This window comes from Lissotriton helveticus, chromosome 2_2 (genome assembly GCF_964261635.1).
Source record: "Lissotriton helveticus chromosome 2_2, aLisHel1.1, whole genome shotgun sequence".
Taxonomy (NCBI): domain Eukaryota; kingdom Metazoa; phylum Chordata; class Amphibia; order Caudata; family Salamandridae; genus Lissotriton; species Lissotriton helveticus.
In genome coordinates this window covers 335,956,726-335,983,835 of record NC_136060.1, presented here as the reverse complement: position 1 = coordinate 335,983,835, position 27,110 = coordinate 335,956,726, and the positions used below count along the sequence as shown (strand labels likewise).

General features: G+C 45.1%; 1 protein-coding gene across 1 annotated transcript in view; it reads right to left on the bottom strand.

Annotated features, from left to right (window-relative positions):
* STK32B (serine/threonine kinase 32B) overlaps positions 1-27,110 on the bottom strand; it is a 1,644,519-nt gene that overhangs the window by 786,194 nt on the left and 831,215 nt on the right. The window lies entirely within an intron of this gene.

Below are 27,110 nucleotides of genomic sequence, written 5' to 3'. Positions count from 1 at the left end.
AACCTTACTTTTTGGAAGCCGACGTTTCAGATCAAGGGATTGGAGGAGTGCTGTTGCAGCGTCACAAGTCCACTGGGCAATTACATCCTGTGGCCTATCGATCCAGGAAATTGAATCCAGCTGAAATCAATTATACCATTGTGGAGAAGGAATTGTTGGCGGTGAAAGATGCCTTTGAAGAGTGGAGGCACTATCTACTTGGAGCAAGGCATACGGTGAACGTGTTCACTGATCACAAGAATCTACAATTTTTAAAATCCGCCAAGACCTTGACACCTCGACAGCTTCACTGGTCCCTTTACTTCGTTGACTTCGATTTTGTAATAACTTATCATCCTGGAAGTAAGAATGGAAATGCAGACACTTTATCTCGAATTCACACTGAGTCAGTTGGAAACTCCATTGATCCTCAACCCTTCATTCCAGAATCGAAAATTGTTTGTGTTCTTACCTTATCTAATTTACAAGATGAATTTGGGAAACACTTGTCGGCGGACAAAATGACAGAGTGGGCAAATGATGAGGAAGGACGACAGATATTAAATTCTTTACACTACCATCACAGGGCCTTGTACCTCTCCACCGAGGAAATCCAAGAGAAAGCTTTGAGAGACTGCCACGACCAACCTTTAGTGGGACAAAAAAAAAAGGAATCCTCAAGACCCTAGATTTGGTTCAGGGTTACTTTTGGTGGCCGGGCATGAGTACTCATGTGAAACAATTTGTGGAATCTTGTGAACTCTGTGCTCGTGGGAAACCCAGTAGACAGGCTCCGCAGGGGTTATTACAGCCATTAACCACCCCAAATCATCCCTGGCATACAGTAACATTAGACTTAATTGTTGATCTTCCTTTGAACTGGGGTTACAACACAGTGTTAGTACTAGTGGACACTTTTACCAAGATGAGTCATTTTGTCCCATTGAAAGGGGTCCCAACAGCAAAAAAGCTAGCTAGACAATTTAGTGAAAGTATTGTGAAGATACATGGAGTGCCTAAGATTTTGATCTCCAACAGAGGGCCTCAGTTTGTGTCCCATTTCCAGAAGGCCTTTATGCTAGGCTTGGTGTGGAAGTCAGACATGCAACTAATTACCATCTTGAGACAGATGGTCAGACTGAGAGAGCGAATCAAAAGTTGGAGCAATACCTTCGCCTGCTCCCTCTGGATCAGGATGGTGAATGGTCTGATTTGTTGTGGATGGCAGAGTTCGCACACAACAATGCAAAGAATGTGTCCACTGGTTACTCTCCATTCTTTTTAAATTACGGACCACACCCAAACCCATTTATTTGCCAAGGAGATTTTGGGGTGCCCGTTGTCGGAGATCCTTTGAAGGTTTTTTCCTCTGTCTTTAAGTCAGCTGAAATTAATTTGCCAATGGCTAGGGAAGTCTATAAGAAACAGGCAGATAAGCATCGGAAGTCAGTCTTTGCATACCAGACAGGAGATTTAGTATGGCTGTCCTCTCGTCACCTCAGTTTAAAGAGAAATAGAAAGTTCCAACCTCGTTTTGTGGGTCCATACTTCATAGAACAGGTATTAGGCTCAGTGACAGCTAGGCGAAAACTCCCTCCTAACTTAGGCATTCACCCAATGTTCCATGTGTCCTTACTCAAGAAAACCACACTGACATCCGGTTAGAAAGACCTTCACCCCCTTTGAGTATAGACAGACATTCAAGTATGTTGTGGAAGGAATCTTAGATGCAAAAAGAAGCAGAGGAAGGCTATTCTATTTGGTGGATTGGAAGGGTTTTGGTCCAGAGGGGAGATCTTGGAAACCAGTTGAACATGTCCATGCTACTCAATTCACCAAACACTTTCATTTACAGCATCCTCTCAAACCAACACTGATAAATCGGTCATTGAGAGGGGGTACTGTCAGGAACTTAGGGGTAATACATTCCCTGGGGAAGAGTTCCTGTAATAAGTTTAGGGTTGTGGTAAAACACTCTTGTATAAATTTGTGGTATTGATGCTGAAGGGATAAAACGCCATTACAAGATGGCCACCAAGTGTACCTAGCATTTATATTCAGTGGATTAGAGGCAAGAAATCTCGTGAGACTTGAGGATTCGAGATTCGTGAATGCGCATTCCACTGCGCACTATAAATTGCCTTTCGTGTGGAGAAGTTTGTTTCAGGGACGCTCTTCTAGATAACTCTCAAGGGTAGAGCGTAGGTTTAGAAATGTCCTTGTTTTTTCCAAGACTGAGGTTAGAATAGTTTGTTCCCTTAGTTTGGAAATTTCTCCTATTTAGTCCCTCTCATGACACCAGACTCCTGAATAGAAGAGTTCGAGGGTTCACTTTGACATGATTTCTTCTCTGTGTATTTGGATACATCAGTCAGAATAATCTTGCTGATGCTACTTTAAAATGTATAGAAGAGGAGCAAGTACTCAAGCTGAACTAGGTAGGAGAGGGAAAAGTAGAAAAGTATTGAGAGAGAGAGTAGAAAGGAATAGTTTGTGAGTCCTAACCAAAGTTCTCTCGTTTTGTACAATAGGAATTCCAGTACTGCCAGTCAAGGTAGAAGAAGAAGCCAAGTTCAGCACACATGTCTTTTCTCTGTCCCAATTCCCCTTTCCCCCTTCCTAGAGCAGTAGCTTTACGCAGTGTGTTCTGGAGAGTGGGCATTGGGAAAAAAGCTGCGTTCTGCCTCCACAGAGATTCGGCGCATGACAAATACAGATCCATGAAGCCACTCAGATACCCACTGACTGACCCATACAGCCAGTCACACACCCACACACAGACCCACAAAATGACTCACACACTTATACAGTCACTCACACACCCATTCACCGACCTATACAGCCAGTAACACACCCACTCTCAAAGGTTAAAGGCTACATTTAGGAAATCCAATTCAAAAGAAATATTTGAAATTCGCTAAAAAAACAAAGGTGACAGGGACGTTATAGTTAGGAAATAGCATCAAACAAACCATAGGAATTTACTGAAAAAAACAGAGGTTACAGGGACGTTATAGTTTGGCTCAGATTTTTTACGAACAGAACCGAAATTCATCAGTTAGAGTTACCTGTGATAACTATAACTTACAACCCTGCAATAGGCTGCTTATGACCTCACATATTACATCATTGATGACATCTAAATTGACATCACTGATTGCATCGTTTGATGACATCATCGACAGAACCATTATCATACCTACTCACACCCCACACAGCCTTTCATACACCCACTCACGTACCCACACATCCACTCACATACCCATTCACAGATCCATATAACTACTCACACATCCATTCAATAATCCATAGAGCCAATCACCCATCCGCTTGCTTTCTCATACAGCCACTCACACAACCACTCACTCACCCATACAGTCTCTCAAAACAGCTACTCACTTATACAACCACTGGCATACCAAATCACATACCCACACAACTACTTAAATTCCCTTTCACTCATCCACACAACCAACTGACAGGGAGCAACTTATTTTAGACTCTGGTGACGCCAAGATCCTAATGTTCTAGTAACTTCCCAAAGGACAGTCAGGGTAGGAAGATACCACACATCTCCTTCTTAGCAAAGAAGGCAAATTCCCCAAACTAATATACACTGCATGTAATATTAAAAAATAATTACAGCACTGGGATCCGAGGATACAGTGCTAAAACAGGGAAAGTGAGAAATGCACAGAAAAAAAATATATATACAGTTTGTCGTTAGATGTAAGTACATTATTATGAAGAACGTTAAAGCAGAGTTAGCTTATTTTACACAAGCTACAATGAATGGGACTGTTGATGTTTATACTCATAGCATGGTAAGTGCTTTAAGTTGTGTGGACTAAATAATCTTTCAAGAAACGTGGGGAGTGTGTCACCCATCTGCTTGATTTGACATGGACTGTTGGAGCTTCCCCATTGTGGCTCGCAGGATCTCCCATAGTTTGTTCACTCTCTGAATTTACTTTTTCCCTTTCCTCTCATTGCTTTGACAAGGCCAAATATGTCTTACCACAGTTCCCAGGTTTCAAACACTACCATCAAGCGCCTCAACCGCATTATAAAATAGCTCTGTTGTTTCAATGGATTTGGTCAATTTGGACCAATATATGTTACCACTGGGAGCTTTACCTTTAACCCAGTTGCCTACTTTGAATTATATTACCTTGGTTCCATTGTAGTTTATCAAACCTCTACTTGAGAGCTGCTTTCAATTCTAGTTCTTTTTCCATCCATTGTTGATTTTCATCAACTTTCACCCAGCCTTAATGTAACTTCATGCACCCATGTACTAGTCTAGAATTGGTCTTCCTTTCTATTAACAGCTCAAACAGAGTCATGTCCGCGGACTGATGAGGAGTTAGGTGATATGCTTCAAACCGTTACCAGTACCCCTTCCTTCCAGCACAACCAATTAGACCATGCTTGCTGAACACACTCTTTAACAGTCTTATTGAGCCTTTCTACCATCCCATTGGTGTCTAGGAGATACAAGGCACACAGTTTGTGCATAATGCTATTACACATTAAAAATTCTTTCATCTCTTGGGAGCAAAACTGGGCCCTATTTTCGGTGAGAGGGTGCTAAATGGTTCTTCTCTTATAAAAATGCCCACCAAGAAGCTTATGACTGTCTTAGTGTTGATTTCTGAAACAAAATAGATTTTTGGCCATCTTGAATATAGGTCAACTAACACAAGAATATATGGTGAGAATCTTTCACCAGTTAATGGCCTAATTACGTCTATTGCCACATCCATCCAAGGTCCTGCTGGAAAAGACCAACAATACATCGGTGAAATATGTAACTTTACTACCTTATCACTAACTGACCAGGCAATACAGTCCCTAACCATTCTCACTACCAGTACTTCCATAGATAGCCACCAAAAATCTAATCTTAACCTTGTTTTATTTTGGTAATACCAAGATAGCCTTTATGTGCTATGTCAATGGGTTTGTTTTTAATAGAGTGTGGAGGTATCAACCTGGTATCTCTAAACGGGCATCCATCCATCACTGACAATTCTTCATCCAAAATGGTCTCAAATGTGCCTCAAGTTAGTCTCCTCCATCCCAACCTTGTATCAACATCTCATGTACTTTGCATAAAAGCTGGTCAGTTTATAACTTTTTTTTCCTGGTGCTACCAACTTTATTATGGTATTTACTAGTTCTGCTTTGGGTTAAATTCCTTTAGATGTGATTTTGTGCCCAAAATCATTTATTTCTGTACCGTGTAAGTTACATTTCTTTCTCTTTACAGTAAGGTCATAGTTTTTTAATTTCTGTAAGACCTGCCTAATGCTCTTATCATGTTGTTCCTGTGAGTGACCACATTTTAGTACATCATCTTGGTAACAGAATACCCTGGGGATCTCCATGAGCATATTCGGCATAACTCTCTGGAAGACTGCTGTGCAAAACCAGACTGAATGGCCTATGATTAAATGTATGTGCCCCTATCAGTGTGATAAATGCTAAGAGTTCTTGAGAATCAGGGTGCAAGCAAATTTGATAGTAAGCGAATGTCAGATCTAATGTCGAGAAAACTTTGGCTCCTGCTCCAGTTGTCACCATTTATGTTATATTTGGTAATTGTAACTTATCTACCACTACCTGCATGTTGACATCCCTAAGAACAAAACACAAATGAATCGTACCATCCATTTTTTTGGTGACCACAATCAGTGCTAACCATTCCGTGCTTTCAACTGGCGTAATTACTCCAAAATTGCAAACTTTTTGCAATGCTTCTCTCACAGCATCATGAACACTAAGAAGAAGGCCCTTTTCATTTTTATCTTCTGAAAATATTGTTTAAAGTTTGACATCTTTTCTTCCTTCCTGAAGCTATTTTGTGTTAACATTTGTGGATCTGTGTTGGGATTAAGATAAACCTCTAAATTCCTTTGTGCTGGCCTCCCTAAAATGACATCTTTATAAGTAACAAATATTTTGCAGACAGTACATCTGTTCCTATATTCAGTACTTTCCAAGAAGTATCCTTTCATTTTTATGAGTTGACCATCATATCCTGGTGGGCATATGTCCATTTGTTGGCATTTCCTATGCTCTCCGAACATTCTCTTGAAAACATTTTCTGGAATTATAATTAATCTAGAGCAGGTATCAAACATGACCTCTACTATGGCCATGGTTAGACCCATATTAAAAAGTCCATTCGAGACCTCAGCCAGCCTATCAACTATCGGCCCATCTCCCTTCTTCCTCTCTTCAGGAAGGTCGTAGAGTCCTTAGTAAACAAACAACTTCCCACCTGCTTTGAGAGTAATCATATGCTGGACCCCTCGCAATCTGGGCGTTGGGCTTCATATAGCACTGAAACCGGTCTGCTGGAAATAGTCGATAACATTAAACTTTCTCTTGATGCCAGACAATCCGCCATCTTTGTCCTTCTTGACCTATCGGCTGCCTTCGACACCATCTCCCACAGCACTCTTTTGAATCGTCTGTGGGAGATGGATGTCGGGCCCCGCTTTGAACTGGCTCAGGAGTTACCTGACAGATCGAACTTCCAAAGTTCTAAAGGGCACATTTGCCTCCAGCAGCCAACCCTTAGATAAAGGTGTCCCCCAGGGCTCCATTGTGAGCCCTCACTCTTCAACCTGTACGTGGCTCCCTTAGCCAGTGTGATAAAAACCCACGGCATTGACACAATATCATACGCCAATGATACTCAGTTACTAATCATGCTCGGTCCTCACCCCACTGACACCAAACTCCGGTTCAAACAGTGTATGTCTGACATACACTGCTGGATGTTATACAATTACCTGCAACTCAATGCTAGTAAAACCAAAATTATTCTTTTCAGTAAAGCACAAACTCTGTGGTCAAGTGACTGGTGGCCTTCCAATCTAGGCACTTGTCCCTCTCCCATGTCGGCAGTCCATAACCTAGGAGTGCTGATTGACAAGCAACTCTTCATGTCGGACCACGTCAACCATGTGGCCAGCATCTGTTACAGACTAATGCGCAGCCTTTGTAATATCTTTAAATGGCTCCCACTGTCATCTCATATGCCTCTGGTGCAAGGAATAATCATCAGCCGGCTGGATTATAGCAATGCCCTTCTGGACTCCATTAACGAAGAGCACCTAACAAAACTCCAGGTCCTTCAAAACATGGCGGCAAGACTAGTTTTAAATCTACCACCTCCATCTTCCTCGACTCCCAGTTTGAGAGCTCTTCACTGGCTCCCTGTCAGAAAACGTATAACATTCAAGATCAACTGTTTAGTTCACAAACCCCTCAATGGCCACGGCCCTCATTACCTTGTTAATAAACTGAAAAGGTATCACCCCTCCATAGCTCTCCGATCCGTGAATAAACATCTTCTCATCCTTTCCAAGATCCGCACTGCCAGGAATGGTGGAAGATCTTTCTCGTGTCTCGCCCCAACTCTTCATCTCTGTACTGAAATCGACCACAGAAAGTTTTGCAAGTCTCTTAAAACCTAGCTGTTCTGAGGCTTCTCTCCCTCAGTCATGCCCCCTCTCCTCCCTCCCCGTCTCCTGTTGCAGGCTAATGCTTTGAGACCTTTGGGTGAAATATGCGCTCCATAAAATTCCATACATAACCCACCTTCTTGCTCTTTAGTTCTCACAACATCTTTGAGGTTACTCGATCCTCCATAAGCCATCTGCAAGACAATTTTCTCACACACTTCCAAAACACTTTTACAGGTTTTTTAGACACATTCCCACTCCTGCAGCAGCCATGAAGTGTCCTTTCCTCCCACATTAGTTACACATTGCTCTTATTGCAGGACAGCCTTCAGTGTTCACCATGTGACTATTTTTGCCACATCTGTAGCACAGACCTTTGAATAAACTCAAATGTGTCATTTCTTTAGAAACAGACGTTCCTTTTATCACTTGTATGTCAATTTTCTCTTCCATGTATAGTTTCCTTGTCTTGTTTGATCTCTTTTACCCACTTCATCATGTGTTCCACCTGCTTTGCTACATTCAAAATATCACCCCAGGGAGGATCAACCTTTAGCCAGAGCTCCTCATGTATTCTTTCAATTCTAAAATTTAAAAGGAAATAGACTCTTATACGTTCATCACATGTTGCACCAAACTTACAAGTGGGAGCCATTTTATTCAACTCAGACACAAACTCTTCTACTGTTTCTCACTCCTTTTGAGTGTGCTTACCAAAGTGATAATGCTCCATAAAAGTATTGCTCCTTGGTTGGAAGTGATTCTCTAATTCTTTTATGCTTATTTCAAAATCATTTAATCTCCTAATTTCATCAACACTGAGATCTGGCAAATGTTCTAAAATGTCCGTTTGCTCCATCTCAGCAGTGGATCATCAAGGGATGTAAAAAAAAAGCGGTGAGGAAGTGACACTCTGCATGCTTGTTTTTTGCTGCCTGATTATACACAACTTTAACTACAGTTTTACCTCTGACACCATAAATCACATGCAATTTTTTTTTTTTACAAACACAGATGTCCCTTTTATTGACTCTGCGGTTATACTTCTTACTCCTTTTTCTTTATCAAAACTTTCTTGACGGTTAAGTATCCCTACATCTAATACATAGTAATCTCAGCAATATTTCATGTCAGAATTATGCACAACACATATACAAAATATGAACTTTACTCAACAACAAAGGCCATTATTGACAAATTTGTACTCAGTCAAAATACATACACAGAAAAAAATCGAAAAAAATAATACGGAAATTCAGTTTTCACGTATGCTATATTATGTTTTAATTCACTCCTGGCGTTACTGCACTCATGTGTGGGAAATCGCCTAAATCTATGAGTGTTCCCCAGATTTCTTTGGAGTCCTACTGTTGTCCTGCCGGAATCAAACATATTCCTTACAGGCACTTTCTATATTCGGGGTCCTATTAGGGGTCAGAGATTGTTATAGGACTTGGTAGAGTGAGCCCTAACGATCTGGATCTACTCGCTGAATCAAACAGTGTCCCTTGATGTTTTTTTCTGGTCCGCTAAAAATGATACCAACGCATTTCGACCTTATGGATTCTGGACCATCGCTTTATATAAAGGTCTTCATCAGGGCGAGGTAGATATGGGGTAGGACATTGTTCAATCTGTGTAGAGAATAATAACAGCTATTTTTAGTGTTTGAACTATAAAAATACTAGGGTGTGCAAGCTGGTTCAGTCACGTCTTATGTACCGACTTATTTTGGCAGAGTACTCTTGATGGAGATTTGCTGCCTGTATCAAATGAAATTAAAAAGACAAATAAGTTGTCTTGTTGTTCACTAAATATAATACGCCTTAAGTGTGGCAGGGTATGCCCAGACGTGAGTCCCTTGCTCACTTTGCCACTGGATTCAAGCAAGCCGGGCTGAAGACGGCTAGAATGCCAGAAACTGGTCCTCGGAAGCTTGTTTCCGGTCCAGGGAAGACATGGCTTGGCGGTTCGGACTGGACTGTTCCCATGAGGCACAGGGTCAGACTGATTTGCATATAGCCATGTCTGAACTGGGGTGGCAGAGTGGGCTAAAGAACGGTGATGGATTAAACCCAGATCTTTTGACTGGGTGTGAGTGTTTGATTGATTCAGATGCTCCGTCCATCACCACCCCCTTTTGTACCGCTAAATATAATACCATACAGAAACACTTTGAATATCCTGTAAAAGTTGCTAAGATATTTTATTTACAACTTGGCAACCCCTAGGTAGTGCTGTGGATATAGCAACGCTTTAGAGTAGGCAAATCATCTAAGTTTTGTGATCTCTGCGTACCCGTAGGCATCTCCCATCAGAAGAAACAGGGTCTCAGACATGCGGTAAGCGTTCCTGGATATATTAATCTTAACTTTTTTGAATGGTACTTGGAACAGGATTGGATGTACTATTTCTGCCGCTTCCAGTCACACTCGATCGCCTCAAGGCTGTGGCAGTACAAATGTTTTACTGTTTCTTTGTAACACTTCAAAAGCGCATCACCCCTGGCACCTTCCCCTCTATGAATCTGCCAGGAATTACATAGCGCTTTCCCCTTTCTCTGAGGACACAGACAACAGATGGGAAAGATTTTTCCAGGTATTTGAGGGCGATGCCATCTCAAAATCCATCGCCTTACATTGTGGAGTTCCTCAGGGTTCATCCTTAAGCCCCACTCTTATTAATGTCTATATGGCTACATTGGTGGATTTCCCACTTTGGGATCCATATAGTCACATAAGCAGATGACACCCAACTGGTAGTAGCTTTGAATCATTCCGACCAGGTGTCCAATGACCTCCACTTCTGTCTCGAGGAAGTCACTAAGTGGATGAGTCTGTTGCATTTAAAATTAAACGGCGACAAGACCGAGCTCATGGTTCTCGGCAACCCTTCATGTTTCAAAGCAAGCACAATGTGGCCAGCTTGTATGGGCCCGTCCCCGGCCCCTAAGACTGAGTTAAAGAGTCTGGGCAGCTGGCTGGATCAGGGCCTCAGTTTTAAAGCCCACACCAGGAAGGCTGTTGCTTCCTGCTATGGCCTCCTCAGAATGCTCAGCAACGTGCTTCACCAAGCTAGAAAGTTGACCAGTGAGGCAATCATCCTATCTAGAATAGACTGCTGCAATGCCCTATACTTAGGCGCATCGATCTCGGTAATCGCGAAACTGCTGATTGTTCAAAACTGTGCAACAAGAATGCTTATGGGGATTTCAAATCGATGCACCACAAGGCCCGCGCTGCACTCTCTCATTTTTAAGGCTCTCTGTTTCACCCATAAGTCTCTGCAAGGGAGTGGCCCACCGATTAACAATGCCATGATTCGCCTCTACAGGGCAAACAGATAGCTCCGCTCAGATGAGCTTCACCTAGTAGTGGTCCTTAGGATTAAGAAGGCCAGAAGTGGCGGCGACTTTTTTCGTATAATGTCGCCAGACTCTGGAACACTCTACCATTGTACTTGCAAAGGGGAATCTAATCATCTGGCCTTGCGGAAGCAGTTCAAAACCTGGCTTTTCCCATAGGTGTTTACGTATGCCTCAGTTATCTGCCTCAGCGCTGGGTTGCTCCTGGATAGCCATGCGCTATAGAAGTGCTGTTTCATTCATTCACTTCCTTCACTGTGCCTTCAGTACCATGTCATAGTCTAATGACTGTGCGTACAATCGCTGAGTGATGAGGAATATCAAAAAGTCCGCTTCGGTGCACTGCTAACCTTGATGCACCTTAAATGCTGCAGCCCACAGGCGCTCCCCAAGGCAGAAGCACTCAGACTTACTCCGGAAACAGCGCTCCACTTATCTTCATGTGCCAATACACACTCATCAGAGTGAATACCCGCTTGCCGGTCTATTTCCCCTGTTTGCCCCAACAACAGCGCTCTGCTTTTCCATTGATAAGATTTCAGTTATTTTTTACAGACACCCTGGGGCACTAATTTCCATTCTTGGGGCTGTAGCCAAGTATCAGCTTCTCACAATAACTCACACATCCCGGTGATGGGTCTGGCTCTCAAAATCCCTCTTTAGTCCAGTGTTTATATGATCTCCTGCATGACTCTTAGGAGCTCATTAGGATGGCGGGCGGGCAACGGGACCGCCCGCTTAAAGGGCGGGGTCCCGATATGTGCATTAGGATGCGCCCGCCACTGTGGCGTGCGCAATCCTCATATTTAACATTGTGGCAGGCGGTGCTCACTGCACCGCCCGCCACAATCTTAAAAAAGAATGCACGCATTTGCATACACGAAGCGGCAGGCACCGCGCGGTGCCTGCTGCTTGGTGTATGCAAATGCTGGGGGGTACCACAGTTTCCCCCCCTTTGCACCCACCACCTCGGACTTCACCAGGGGGGCCCACAGGGGGGCCCCAAAGCAAAGACCGCCTGCCTTTCTGTGGCGGCATCACCGCCGCGGAAAGGCACCTCTAGCCACACATCATAATATGGCTGGCGGTGTCCATTGGACACCACCACCATATTATTCCTTTTGCGCCCCGGTCGCCTTGCGACCGGGGCGGAAAAGCGGCGGACGGTCTTTTCGTCCGCCGAGGTCCCCTCCGCCATACTAATATGGCGGGGGGGGGAACGGGAGATGATGGCGGGCGGATTGCCCACCGCCAGCTTGGCGGGGGCAATCCGCCCGCCATCATAATTGGCCCCTTAGTGTCAAATAACATCTTCCTCTCCAAAATGTTCACTGTAGCGCTCAATGTGAGAAACTCTTCAACTAAAGAGTGCTGAGGTGTACACATGCGGATGCTAGACATCCCATCCTTGTTGCCAGTGTAAAATCACCAAGGCACAGCCATCAGAAGATAGAGGCAGGCATAGCTAGATCCAGATGTCACACAGAGTCCAACTGACAGGAAGCAGCTCATTCTAGAATCTGGTTACACCAAGATTCTAATATTCTAGTATCTTTCCAAAGGACAATCAGGGGAATAATACACCACACCTCAGCTTAATTCCTGGAATCTTTACCCAAAATAGCGGGCATTTCCGCAGAGAACTGTGTGGTAATTATAAAGGCAAAACTGAAGAAATGTCCAAAAACCAAGCAATAAAATTCCCAGAGCAATTTAGTATAAAGAAAAAAACTGTATTAAACAAAATAAAACATAAATAGCCACAATTGGCTCAATGGAATTGGAGTTATAAATGTGAGGCAAGATGCACCAAGAAAACACATATTCCATAACAAGTCAGTGTCTGCATTTGATCAGAATCTAGAAGTGATTTCTGTCCTAAAGCAATGAAGTGGTATGTAAGGTGTTGTGTTGGATATATTGGATTTCCCATTGCGAGAATCTTTACACGGGTATATTAGAGACCTGTCCCACTTTTTCTGTGCCAATGCATGACCAATGTTCTACTCTCAGTGTTCTCTGGTGGAGTGCAACACGTCTAGTGGTGCAGAAGCCATCATGTGTGTGAACCACATGATGAGGCGTCGTCCGTCACCCATCACATGTATCACATGAATCAGGGGATGTGTATTGGGTTATGTGTTCGCGATCTGCCAATTCCACTGCAGTTCGGCAAGCAGAGTTCGTTGTGCTAGAAAATGGGCCAGAGGTAGGCAATGATCCACGTGTAGGTGTTTGAATGGCACAAGGGCAGCGTTTTGGAACAGGGTGCCCAGGGTATCTACCCGCTTTAGCTCCCAGAGTTCTATCCCCTCTCTCTCAAGGAACTCTCTGAAGGGACGCAAGGAACGGATAAGGATCTCTGGCATGGATGGCGTCAGGGCCAGTGTCAGTTAGATGTTTCTGGAATAGCTGGTGTTTGCTATGGTAAGACGCTTATTTGATTTTTGGTGAAGTTTACCCGATGGCAATAACATCTTGTGGATCACTTGAGCGGCATGATCCATTGTGGGAAGGCCCAGTGCAGCCAGATGCCAGCCCGCCAGCCATTGAGATGCCCATTGCAGCCGGGCTGCCAAATAATAATGCACAAAGTTAGGAGATCCTAAGCCCCCTTTGTCAACCAGCAACTGGAGCTTCCACAGGGCAACAAGTCGATGTCCCTTGTTCCAGAGGAAGGTCCCCAGCATGCCGTTAAAAATACGGAAAGGGGGGCTTGGTATGTGGACCAGTACATTATGAATATAATGAAGGAGTGGCTGCCGTAATGAATGTAATGAGGTGTCATGGGAGCATTACCATCTTGGATAGCAAGACCCCCTCCCTGCACCCTAAGTGGGAGCGTGCTCTAAAATGGCAATCGCGTCCAGAGGGAGGTAATGGCCCTAGTGAGGTTACAGTCTATTAAGGCCCGATTATCGGGTTATACATGAATACCAAGATAATAGACTGTGAACGGTTCCCAACTCACTTGATGGGGTCCCACCGCTAGGTGGTGTGGTGGGCAGGCTGAACCCAAGGGTATCAAGCAAGTCTTCACCCAATTCACTCCCAAACCCAAGGCTTTATGGAATTCCTCAAGTGCTATTTCATTGCCTCTGAGTCCTCGCCTTACATTCTGTATGTATAAGGATGCCATCCGCCTAGAGGGAGACTGCGTGCAGTTCCTCCACTTAGAGGCTACCCCATTCCTCCCTATCGTGCCGTAGCCTTTGAGTGGCAAAGCTATCCTACCACTACCAGGAGGCCAAAACCACAGTGAACATATATTCCCAGTCCATGGTGTCAAATTCTGGTTTTAAATCAATCACTACAAGCAACAAAGGGTCAATCGATGGTGCAAGCTCCAACACTCTATGAAGTATGCGGATATTGAGGGAGGTAGAGTGATTGGGGATAACTCCATTTTGTTTGGCATGTACCAGTAGGGGCATATATTCCAAAAGGCGACCAGCTTTGACCTTACTAATTATCTGATAGTCTGTGGCTAACATGAACATGGGGCAGTAGGATGTAACCTCAATTGGGTCTTTGTCAGGTTTCATCAGCAATATTATGAGGGATTTATAGAGCATCGGAGGTAGTCTCCCCTTATCTAACGCCGTGTGATATATCTCCAATAGCTTTGGGACCTGAACGCCCTCATAAGCCTAATAAAACTTGGCAGGAAGGCCATCTAGGCCAGGAGTTTTGCATGTAGCTAAACCTCTTATGGATGCCCGAATCTCTTGATTCGTAAGGGGCAGCTGTAGATCCTCTTGGGCCATTCAGTCTACAGTGGGCAACTTGAGGTTCTCGAAAAAGGCCTGCATGTAGGTTACACGAGTCTATGATGGGTGGGTGGTATAACGTCTCATAGTATGATGTAAAAGCTCTGTGTCTGCCCATCTGGCTAGTAACAGTACAAGTTGGGGACTGGTGGATTATAGTAATTGAAATAGGCGAGTTTGCACTGCAAAGTAGCCAGACTAGCAGAATGCCAGCCTTGTCTCCCTCAGCATGCATCTTGGTCTGATAGGTAGTGAAATCATAACTTTGCAGCTGAGCCACTAGTTGGGCATGTTATTACCCTAGCATTGACAAAAGCACAGCAACCCGTAAGCGCCCACAGGATTCTATTTCCAAGGTGCCCAGGGGTGCCTCTAGTGCCGTTAGCTCCTTGTGAAGGTCCCATCACTGTATTAATACAGTGCTCCAGAAGGACCACTTTTAGTGCCTCTCATTCTATGGGTATGGATGTCGCAGTGACCAAGTTCATTTCCATGTATCGGACTAGTACCTCCAGAGTCCCGGAATACACTATTCTCCAACATGATTTGTTCTAAGTGCCAGGTGGGGACAAGTGGGAGGGGGCACCCCAAAATAGATGCAGCAGCAGTTGGCTGTGGTTGGAAAAGTTCTGACCAAGGTATTCTCCAGTTGTTACTTGTGTGTGAATGGCTGAGTGTAAGAGAATACGGTCCAGTCTCACATGTTAGTTGTGGGGTGGGGAGTAATTTGTTCTCTCACATCCGGATGTATAGTACGCCAGCTATCTAAAAGGGACCAGTGTGCGAGCCACTGCTCTAGTCCTGCTGCGGACGTCCCCGAGGGGGAAGCCAGCAGATGGGAATGGGAACAGTCAAAAATGGGGTCCATTACACTGTTAAAGTCTCTACCAATAGGCCATGGATTATGCTCCAACTTCATGAGGATAACTGTGAGGAAACCTAGGAAGGAAGGTTTGTTGCACTACATTAAGCGCATAAATACTGCCCAACAGGAGATAGCAGCAAACAAGCTGGCATTCCAAAAAGACACGTGTCAATCTCTATCGCCAGAGGGTTGACGCGAACTGGGGGCATATCCAGACCAACACCTTGCGGGCAAACTCAGAGTAATTAGGGCTGCACGATTGTCCCCACTATTTCTTTTGCAGATGGACATCTTCACCTCCCGCCACATATGTCTCCTGCAAAAATGCAATGTGAGTGGTGCATCTGCGTAAATACTGCTGGATCAAGTGTCGCTTACCTGCTGTCCCTATTCCTCAGATATTACAAGTGAGTACTTATAGTTTTGTCATGCTGTATTAAGGGTGTGCGGCCTGTAGACAACCCCATGCCTATGGGTAATATGGTGTACTGCCTGCAAAAAAAAGCATTATAATTCCCAACTCCCTTCCCAGGGTAAGCGCAAGCTGGCGGTTACCCAAACAGTGAACAAGTAGACCCTTGATGCAGGAACTCTATTAGCAAAGCCACATAAAGGTCCCCAACTAAAAGGAAGTTGACTATTGAAAGGGGGAGCGACCAGTAATATGACCCAATACTCAAGCTCCAGGTACGGAGGAGAGTAAGTTAGGGAACACTAGGTAAACTCACTCCTCTATGCCTGCTTGACCTAGTTTTTGTGAACCAGCATGGTATGTATTCTGGATAGCGTTCCAGTAACATTGTAAAGGTTTCGGACCAGCAGGGGGGATTTCTAGTATATCTGTAGTGGAAAAAGGATCTCACCAATAAATCTGCAGTTTTTGGGGTGACGTTTGGTAAGACAGTTGAAGTGGTCCACTCTGTGACGCAGTAGAACCAGAGTAAAACTGTGAGTCATCAGTGAGTTGCCGGGGATGGGGGAGCGGCGCTCTGAAGCCAAATGTGACACATTCTACAATGTGCACTGGTGTTGGTCATGCGTGGGCCAGGAGTGAGACTCCTCTGCACCGGGCATCGCTCCGGCTCCGCCCAACCATGCAATCTTCCTGTGTGAATTTTATTCTCTATACCAGGCTGTTGAGTCAGGGTAGCCGGTAAAGATGCCTCATAGCGTTGCTGTTCTACTCAGTCCAGACTTAGGGGGTCATTATGATGGCGGATTTTCCGCATACTCCGGGCCGGCGGAAGCCACCGCCGGCCCGGAGTATGCGGGAAATCCGCCGAGGAGGCCTGAAAGACCCACCGCCAAATTAGGATGGCTGGTGGGTCTCACAATCTGTCCTCCGCTTTTCCGCCGCGGTCGGAAGGCGACCACGGCGGAAAAGCACTAATATGGCTGGCGTGTCTATCAGACACCGCCAGCCATATTAGGATGTAGGGAAAGTAATGCTTTTCCGCGGCGGCTTTTCCGCCGTGGAAAAGCATACGGACATTCACTTTGGGGGCCCGTTGCGGGCCCCCTGGGTGAAGGTTGCGTGGGGGGTGCACATGGGGGTACATATGGTACCCCCCTGCCTTTGCGTGCACGAAGCGGCAGGCACCGCGCGGTGCCTGCCGCTTTGTGCATGCAAATGCATTGCTTCCATTTTTTACATTGCGGCGGGTGCTGCTTCAAGCAGCACCCGCCGCAATGTAAAACATACAGGATGGGACCGCCAGGGTGGCGGTCACATCCTAATTGCCATGGAGGGACCGCCGCTGCCCATGCGGACGGTCCCTCCTACTCAGGGGTGGCGGACGGACGCAAGTCCGTCCGCCATCCTAATCGTCCCCATAGTCTGAGGGGGCTGATCAATATGTAGCAAAAAAAGAAAACTTTTTTTTACTCGACTCAATACAATGTGCGGTCAGCAGTGCAAATATAGGCATTCTCCAAGGAAGAGTCCTGCAACACCTCTCATCATTTTACCTCTACCAAACCTCCAGGTCCCCAGGGTTGAGAAGGCATCATTCTTAAAGGTAGGTCTCTGCCTAAACATGCAACACAGCTTCAAGACCTGCTCTTTTCAAATCTCCCGGATTTAAGCTTCCACACAGAAACCCGGCTGACACCTGCCTCCTCCTCCTCTGCCATCACAATGGCCCTCCCCTCTAATTATTCTATGTTTAGGTTAGATAGGGGTCTCAGGACTGTGGGAGGTATTGTGATTATCTTCAAAAACACGATAACATTTTCTGTTATTGAGGCTAACCCGGCAGCTTGGGCAGAAAATGTGTTTATTTAGATTGGAACTTTCAAATAAAATGCACTGGATAGGTGTATTAATATACGGACCACCGGGGTCGAAAAATCATTTTACTCAGCACCTAATTGAATGTATTGCTCCACATTTCCTGGCGGCAAAACATTTTGTCTTGATAGGAGATTTAAATTATCATGTGGAAGATCTTGATAACGAGGAGGTGAGCCAGTTTATCTCTGCTCCTGCCACTCTCGGACTGCTTCAAAGAGTGAGCGGGCCCATCCATACCACAGGGCACACATTAGACTTAGTCTTTACAAACTTTATGACTCTGGTATGTGAACAGCCACAACCCTTACTTTGGACTGATCACTCTTTGATCACTTTCAAGATTCCTATTACCAGAGAACTCCATACAGCAGCCAGAGCACACAAAATCTCACGTAGACCCTGGAGTCCTTTGCCAAAGTATTTAATCATTCTGCTCCGGCAGGCATCCTAGACATTGATCCAGCTCTTTTAAAATATTATAATGTGTTGAACAGGGCCAATGATAACTTCATCGCATTCCAAAGAAACCACAACTCCACTCATGGAGCCTATGCCCCATGGTATACGTTGGCTCTTGGAATTGAGAAATCTTTATGTAAAAAGTTGCGAAGGCAGTGGCGCTGTTCAAAAACAATCTGAGATAGGGAGATGTATAGAAACGCACTTACCTACTACCATCGCAATATAAAGACAGCGCAGAAAGTATGCATCTCAGAGCAAATTTCACAATCAAAAAACTCCTCTCAAAAATTATTTTAAATTCTAAATGATTTTGTTAACCCCACAGCATGCTATACAGCCATTTCAACATCTCATTCACTCTGAGATTCTTTGGCTAACCACTTTGAGGAAAAAGTCTACATAATCTGTCAGATCTTCCCTGGCCACACGGAAGTTACTTTTCTTCCCCCGCCCATGGCATGCCTAGTTTGGGAAAGGTCAAAGAATACTCCTTGGAAGAAATCCAGATGGCTCTTGTCCTCTGGATATTTGTCCCCCCCAATACCACAGCTGCCCTCGCCCATCAACTGGCTCCTGCCTTACATTTGATATTCAATATTTCAAAAATTCTATCTTTAATTCTGGAATAATTCCGGCCAACTGGAAGGAGGTTCAGGTCAGGCCAATCTTAAAAAAGATTAATCTATAATCTTCGAACGTCTCTAATTATCATCCAATCTCATTGATTCCTTTATTGGGAAAGCTCTTGTCAGGACTAATTAAAAAACAACTGACAGAGTTGCTTTCGTCCATCAACATCTTAGACTACTCACAATCGGGTTTCAGGCCTTGGTAGCGGTGACCGACTATATTAGAGGCTCGTTAGACACCAATATTCCAGCTATGCTAAATTACTCGATCTGTCAGCGGAGTTTGACACAGTGTCCCATTCTAAACTATTACATAAATTACAGGAGATTGGGATTAATGGGACAGCTCTAAACTGGCTTGGGGGTTTTCTGTCCAACAGATCCCAAACCATGATCCTTCGTTATTTTAAATCCCGACTGCACTATTAGATAAAGGGGTTCCCAAGGGCTCATGTCTTAGCACGCTGCTCTATAATATATATGTGGTCCCTCTTGCCAAGACTGTAAGAGCTTTCGGTTTTGAGCTCATTACTTATACAGATGACACACAGGGGCATATTACCAAGGGCAGTATCGCCGCTTTAGCGGGAATTTTTTCCGCTAAAGCGGCGATCATTTTATCGCCCTATTACCTAGCTGTCGCTAACACCAGTTAGCGTCAGCTAATAGGCGATAGCGGGCATTTAGGGGCCCACTCTGCATGTCAGCGATGATTATCGCTAATGACATGCAGAGTGGGCGTGCCAAGATGTTAGCGACTGGAAACAGTCGCTAACATCGCTATCCCCTATTACCAACTTTTGGAAATAATCGCGCTAAGTGTGATCATCTCCAAAAGCTAACACCTGCCCAGAGCAGTTCTTAGCCATGTTATCCAATGGAAGGTGGATAACATGGCTAAGAGCATTGTCACGATAATGCATGAATATCGCTGATTTTTCAGCGATATTCATGCATTTCCCACGATTTTTACCGCTTTTGAGATAAATCTTGATAATATCAAGGTATCTCAGTGGTAAAAATTGTCGGAGTGCGGCGATATTTTAATGCTTGCTAACCAAGCTTAGCGATAATTATCGCTATAGCTTGGTAATATGCCCCACAGTTAGTAATCTCCTTTGAAAAAGACCTAGTTCAAACAAAACAATGTTTCTGAGATGGACTAATGGCAATTGCCTCATGGATGACAGAAAACTGTCTCCAGCTTAATGTGGAAAAAACAGAGGGTATATTATTTGGCAAGGTGTAAAAAATATGGTCTGCTGACTGGTGGCCGGCAGAACTTGGAACTACACCCTCACCTACGTTGGTGGTAAAGAACATGGGAGTTCGCATGGAACAACCTCTTTGTATGAAAGAGCAGGTGATGCCTACTTTTGGCTCCTGTTTCCATATTATGAGCCTGCTGAGAAGAGCTCTTCCCTTCCTCTCATTATCTGCAAGGAAAACGGTGGTCCAGGCCATGGTGATTAGTCACTTGGATTACAGCAACGTGTTGTTGTCTTCTGCTAACGAGATGTTGCTATCAAAACTCCAGATGGCGCAGAGCACTTATTTGTAATCTGCCTGCTATGACCGTCTCTGCGCCGCTTCTTCAAACCCTTCATTGGCTTCCAGTTCGGAAGAGAATTATCTTCAAACTGTGCTGTTTTACACACATAGCCTATCTGGTTGTGGCTCTGTTTACTTAGCTACTAAACTAAGACAGTACCACCCACCTAGACTGTTGAGATCAAGTGACATTTCCCCCATATCAAGAGGGCACATTTGGGAGGCAGGGCCTTTTTCTATTGGGCTCCTTTATATAGGAATGAGCTGCCACACCTAGGGGCCGATTAGGATGGCTGACGGACTTTGTCCGTCAGCCATCCCGTCGTAAGAAGGGACCGTCCACCACAGCGGCGGAGGTCCCGTGCGGCGAATTAGGATGCACCCGCCACAGTGGCGGGTGCATCCCGTATTTTTAACATTGCGGCGGGCGGTGCTGAAAGCACCGTCCGCCGCAATGCTAAAAATACATGTTGTGCATTTCAAAGCACAACATTACAGGCACCGCGCGGTGCCTGCCATGTTGTGCTTTGAAACGCAGGGGGGTTCTATAGGTACCCCCCATGTGCACCCCCCACCCCCTTCACCCTGGGGGCCCACAACAGGCCCCTAAAGCATAGACCGTATGCCTGTCCACTGCGGCAATGCCGCCGCGGAAAGGCATAAGACCGCCGGCATCGTAATATGGTTGGCGGTGTCTCGCAGACACCGCCACCATATGAGGGCACTTTTGGCGGATGGTCTTGCCGTCCGCCGCGGACTCCCCCGCCATCCTAATGTGGCGGGGGTCATTCATGTCAGGATGGCGGACGGATTGCCCCTGCCGGGGCGGCGGTGGCTACCGCCAGCCCCGCGGGGGCAATCTGTCCGCCATCCTAATCGGCCCCTATATTAGGAGTTGTACGGATCATTTTCTCTTTAGAAAATTACTGAAAACTATTTTTTTCTGAGCTAGTTGCCTTACGCAGTTTAGTTGACTAGTTGCAACAAGATACCCCTCAGAGTGATTCGAGCGTGTTATAAATATCATTAACATTAACATCTTCAATGAGGGACAGTAAGTGGAAGTTACCACATGAACTTTTTTGTCAAAAAGTCAGGGCCGAGTCCATGAAGTGCCTTAAAGGCAATGCAGAGGGCCTAGCAGTCCGCACTAGCAGTCCGCAGCCGCTACCATGGCAAAGCAAATACCTCGCTTCTCACTGCTCTGATGAAGCTGTACTGTTTACAGCAATTATGAGCCGCAATGTCCCAGCAACAATGGTATGCGCTGCTGGTGGACCCACTTCGCCTCACCCTGCATGTAGAAATGTCGTAGTGGAGGGAGAGGGGCCCGAGTGATCCTCGGTCTCTCGTTGTCACCCACCAGGCACACAAGATGCCACACTCCAGGGACAATGCAGGGCACAGCAATGCGACCCCTCGGTGGAGTACCCCGGCATTAATCAAGCCCCAGTCCAGATGGGTAGACTATTACCACTAAGGGCAGCAATCACAGTGAGGGGGACCCCCTTGTAACCGTGTGTACAGATGGGAAAACTCTCTGCCAGCCGCACTCACCACCGCTCAGTTGTTTGGCCTGGGGTTTCATCCGCCATCGCCGGGGGGACCTAGTCAACAAAGTCTCCTGTCTAGACCAGGCTGGGCCAGGTTGTTCAGCATGTCGCGCACATCTTCAGCGCTTCCGGCCAGCGCCTCTCACAGCGCCGGCCTCAATTGAGACCAACCTCTAATCCCCTCTGTCCCTCACTAGCTGTGCCCTGGCGGGGGCAGCACCTTATACGCCATCATCTCACATGCAGGCGAAGGTAGGGACTCATACAGAGAGGCCTCCTCAGCCCCCACAATGCTGCAGTGCTGCGTACAGGTACGCAGGCCCTTTGGACCAGGCGCCGCAGCATGATAACAATGTGGGCTCCCCCTCATGCAGTGAATATACAGTGGGCCTCTGCTGTTCTTAACTGCACCAAAATTATCCTAGGGCCTCCTTAGGCCCTAGGATAATTAGTGGATGCTAACTGCACCTCACTGGTCATGCAATGGAGGTGATTCAGCGCCAGTAAAAGGATAGATGGCACCTGATCATGGGTCATGGCATAGAGCAACCTCAGTTAGCATCCACCATCTTTCCACAGTCGGCCAGGTCCCCTCCCGTATTTTTATGATAATGATATTGTCTCTAACCAGATATGTAGTATGAACTCTATTCCTGGCTTAACCACTGTCAGGAAGAAAACCCATTAGCAAACATGTACCCTTAGTATTAAACTAAATGTTTGATAAATATTAAAATGTAACTCCGAATAAACTTTGTTGGAATTTTCTGAACTATTTTTTTTAAAGAAATTACTTTAAATTGTTACTAGGCCACTATCCCCTGCCTTGACAACGTTAGCACTATCTCTGAATTGCAGGTTAGGGCTATGCTTAGTCAGACAAGATCAGGATCACCTTGGGACCCGTGCCCCCCAAACAAATTCTCCACATGGTCCCAGAGGCTACGGTTCCCTACCTTACAGGTATTTTCAACCGGATGCTTTCGGTTGCATACTTTCCGATCGCCTGGAAGAAGGTATCTATTCTCCCGCTGTTGAAAAAACCGAACCTGGATAACTTTAGATGCGAATAGCTACTATCTCTTGTTTGACCTTGCCCACTAATATCATTGAGAAGGCCATGAATAAAGAACTTAAAAAGTTCATGGAGGATAACAAGATATTAAACTGCGAGCAATATGGCTTTAGAAGTCAACATAGTACCAAGCTGGCCCTGATCCATGTGTCGGAAGAAATTAGAGAGGCTCTGGATAAAGGTGGGAAGTCGGCTCTGATCCTTCTGGACCTCTCGGCGGCCTTTGATACGGTTGACCACAATCGGCTTGTTAGCCGTCTCTTTTCGGTTGGGATCAGGGGCAAGGCACTGGCACTTCTGAAGTCCTTTCTCTCTGACAGAGAACCAAGGGTGGAGCTTGATGGCACAGCTCGTCCTGGTTCACCTTGCCCTGCGGGTTCCCGCAAGGCTCTTCACTGAGCCCAACACTTTTCAACCTCTATGTCACCTATCTCTCTTTGCTCATAATCTCTTTTGGATTCAAAACAGTGTCTTATGCCGACGACACACAAATTGTGGCATCGTTCTATGAAGACCCTATGGACACTGCACGGAGATTCCAAGCGTGTCTACACAAAATTAGACAATGGATGTCCCAAAACTGCCTCAAGCTAAACACAGGGAAAACTGAGGTGCTTCTATTTGGTTGTGACACCGCTTTCTGGCAACCAGACTGTTGGCCACAGGAAATGGGTGAAATCCCCACTCCTATCTCAGAGTTTACTTTTATTCCAAGCTATACTTTGAAGGGCAAATCAACGCAATTACCTCCACTTGTTTCTTCATGATCAAAACCATCAGAAAAATCCTTCCCTTTTTCCCACTTAAGCTCCAGAAAGTGGTGGTGACGGCGCTTATATTATCTAGAATAGATTATTGCAGTGGGATGTTCCTTAACATACAAGCACGCTTGCTTAATAAAATACAGGTCCTCCAAAATGAAGAAGTTCGTCTGCTGACTGATACCCCGAAACACCAATCAGTGGCTCATGCATTACCAACCTTACATTGGCTACCTGTTAAAAGAAGGATCGAATTTAAGGCCCTCTGCATTGCCTTTAAGGCACTTCGTGGACTCGGCCCTGACTTTTTGACAAACAAGTTCAAGTTGTATATTCCAGGGAGGCAGCTTCGCTACACAACATCGACAAACCTCGTAATTCCCAGGGGCCGAATTACCTCTTAGGGAGGGAGGGGAGAAGTGTCATTGCAGGCACAGCTAGACTGTGGAATGCACTTCCAGTAGCAATGAAAACAGAAAACAATCTCCTGGCTTTTCGTAAAGCCTTAAAAACTCAGCTTTTTAATAACTAGCCCACCCTCACTTTCCGAACACCTTATGTAGGCTTATAGATCACGATGAGACACTGCGCCTAGAAACCTCCAGATATTAGCGCGTGTTATAAATATAAATTTCATTTCATTTCAATTCATAGGAAAAGCCTCAGTTGCAGCTAGTGACAGCGGGGGCATACACATCATAGTATTTATCATGTCTAACTTTTATCCATTAAAGCATCGGTCTTATGGGCTATAAGGTGCAAATATAGATAGCTAAAGTTTTATTTTTATTTTTTTTACATTCTAAAACTGTTTATTTTGACATGAATCTGTGTAGTGTATTAGGCTGAGGCATTCTACTCCACATTGGCAGGCCTGAAGCTAGCCTTGTAGTCTTACAATTGAGTGGTGTAAATGTACACTACAACCTGCATGTGACTTTTAAATGTTATGCCACTGGGTAATTTCCTCCAGTAAGTTAATGTAGCAATATTTAAAGTTTATATAAATCAATTGTGCGGGGTGACTTTGACAGCATTTTAATGAGTCAGATCACATGACATTTGAGATTGAATCGTTGTCTCAAAGAGTGGCCTCATGAGTCCCCCCACACCCCTCGCCCACTTGCTTGTGCAGCTTAAGTGGGGTTTCCCACTGACAAATGTGGCCTGATAAGCTAGGGCTCACAAAAATCGTTTTCGTTTAATTGACTTCTTCTGTCTGCATGTATGCAAACAAAAGCTCATAAAAACTTTCTAAAGAAAATACCAGGGCAGTGCTGAGGGATGGACGGTAGGGGCTGCTAAGTGAGCCAAGAGACGAAGAAAGAAATTATGGCAATATCAAAAACAGCAGAGAACAGCAAATAGAGTGAGTGCAAGAGAGAAAGGAAAGAAGTTAGAAATTGTAAAGTATAAGGTAGTGAAAGATGGCAGGAAGAGATGGACAGAAGGAAAGATGGAAAAGGGAGGCTGAAAAGAACAATGAAGGAGGGTTCATGGTTGAAGGATGAAAGAATGGATGAAGGGGAGGGTGAAAGGTTGCTTGGAAGGATAGATGGTTGGGTGAAAGGAAGACTGGATGAAAGAGTGAAAGGATGGATATAGGTGGATGAATGTGTTGATGTGTGAACAGAATGGTCATTGGATGGTTGGAATATAGAAAGAAAGGATGGATTGAATGATGAATGATGGAAAAGAAATGGTGTCTGGGTGGCTGAAAAAATGAACGAGTGAACACATGGATGGGATGGTGTAAGGATGGGTTGAAAGATGAAATGATAAAAATATGGATGAATGGATGGGTGGAGGGAATGGTGTCAGGATGAACTGATACATAGGTGGAGATAAAGGGTGAACAAAACTATTCTAAGAAGAGTTTGACTTACTTGTTTCGTCCGCTCAGTGTCAGAAGTTCAAAGTTTGGGAGAGGGGGCATTTTAATTTGTTGGCTACTTCTTTGGTCTCACACTACCCATAGTCGAATTGCTAGTAAAACCAAATCAAAAAATTGGGAACCATTCAAAATATACACTTTCCCACAGTAGTGATGAAAGAAGTGGTAATCATATATTAATGGGCCTGGAGCTTCCGTGTTATGCTTTTCCAGATCGGCAGGAATTGAAATTGAGGCACGGGCATTTGGGCATTTGGGGTAGAAAATATTGAAATACAGTGTGCAGTATTTATCAGCTGTATAATTGCCTCTTGATTCCAAATTAAGCTTTTTGGAATACGAGATAACATCGTAATAGCATATATGTATCACCTACACCGACCTGCAAAACTAACAGTGTACCCATATTTCTCAAAACATCTTCTACCACATTTTACCATTGCAAAATTTGTGCGGGGAAAAGTACAGAATCCATTCACTAGGTGTAGTCCAGATGGTGGTGCAAACGCCTGTTTCCATCTGAATTGAGATCAGTCATCCAATGGGAATGAGGGCCTTTGTGTTGTTGAATGGATTGGTCTTCAGAAAGCAGACATTTGTAAACCTACAAGGCTACATTAGTTTTATAGAGTCCGACACAAGAAGCTTCTTCAAGCATGTTGTTTTATGACCATGTCCAGTTGCATATTTAGAAAATACATGACAAAGTCTTTCATACTCGTCATTTACACAACCAGGCCATATTAGAGAGTGCCCGCGGGCTCGTTGGGCACATACTCTGTTTTGTGCCCCCCTGGGGTACTTTAGTATTACAGAAGGGGCCACAGATGATTGTGTGGCCCCCTTCTGTAATGCAGATATGGCCGGCACACATGAAGCTCCAGTGCTATCATAAGGGTGCTCCCTCATTTGAATAGGGGTGTGGCCACATGCACACAAGGGAATCAGTTTGCCTACTTGCCCATGCCATATTATGGACGCTGGCTTTGAGTCAAACATAACTCTAGGGACACACTGAAAGTGCGCCACAAAAAGGTGGCACTCTTTCACTGCACCTTCTGAAGGCAGCTCTCTGGAGGGGAGAAATGGGATCCCCTGGACCCCCCAGACATCTCCTTGCAGGCAGGTGCAGTCACTCACAGTACCCATCTGCAGGAGGGCTCTCTCTAACTTATGTCAAAGTGCAGGCAGTTTGCTGCCTGTACAGTGAAACATGGAGTGGCTTGGAGGCCGCTGCTCTGTATTTCATTTGAATGCACGAGTTTGCAGTTGCCCAGGAGCAGCATATTCACAGTAATAAGGCGCACTTTCCTTTTTGCCCACGGGCACACTTTCCTTTTTGCGCACGGTGCACCTACCTAAAGTTACGCTATGGCACAAACAGGGAAAGTGTGCCGCATATGTAATAGTGCCCCATGTAAGTTGATTACTCCACT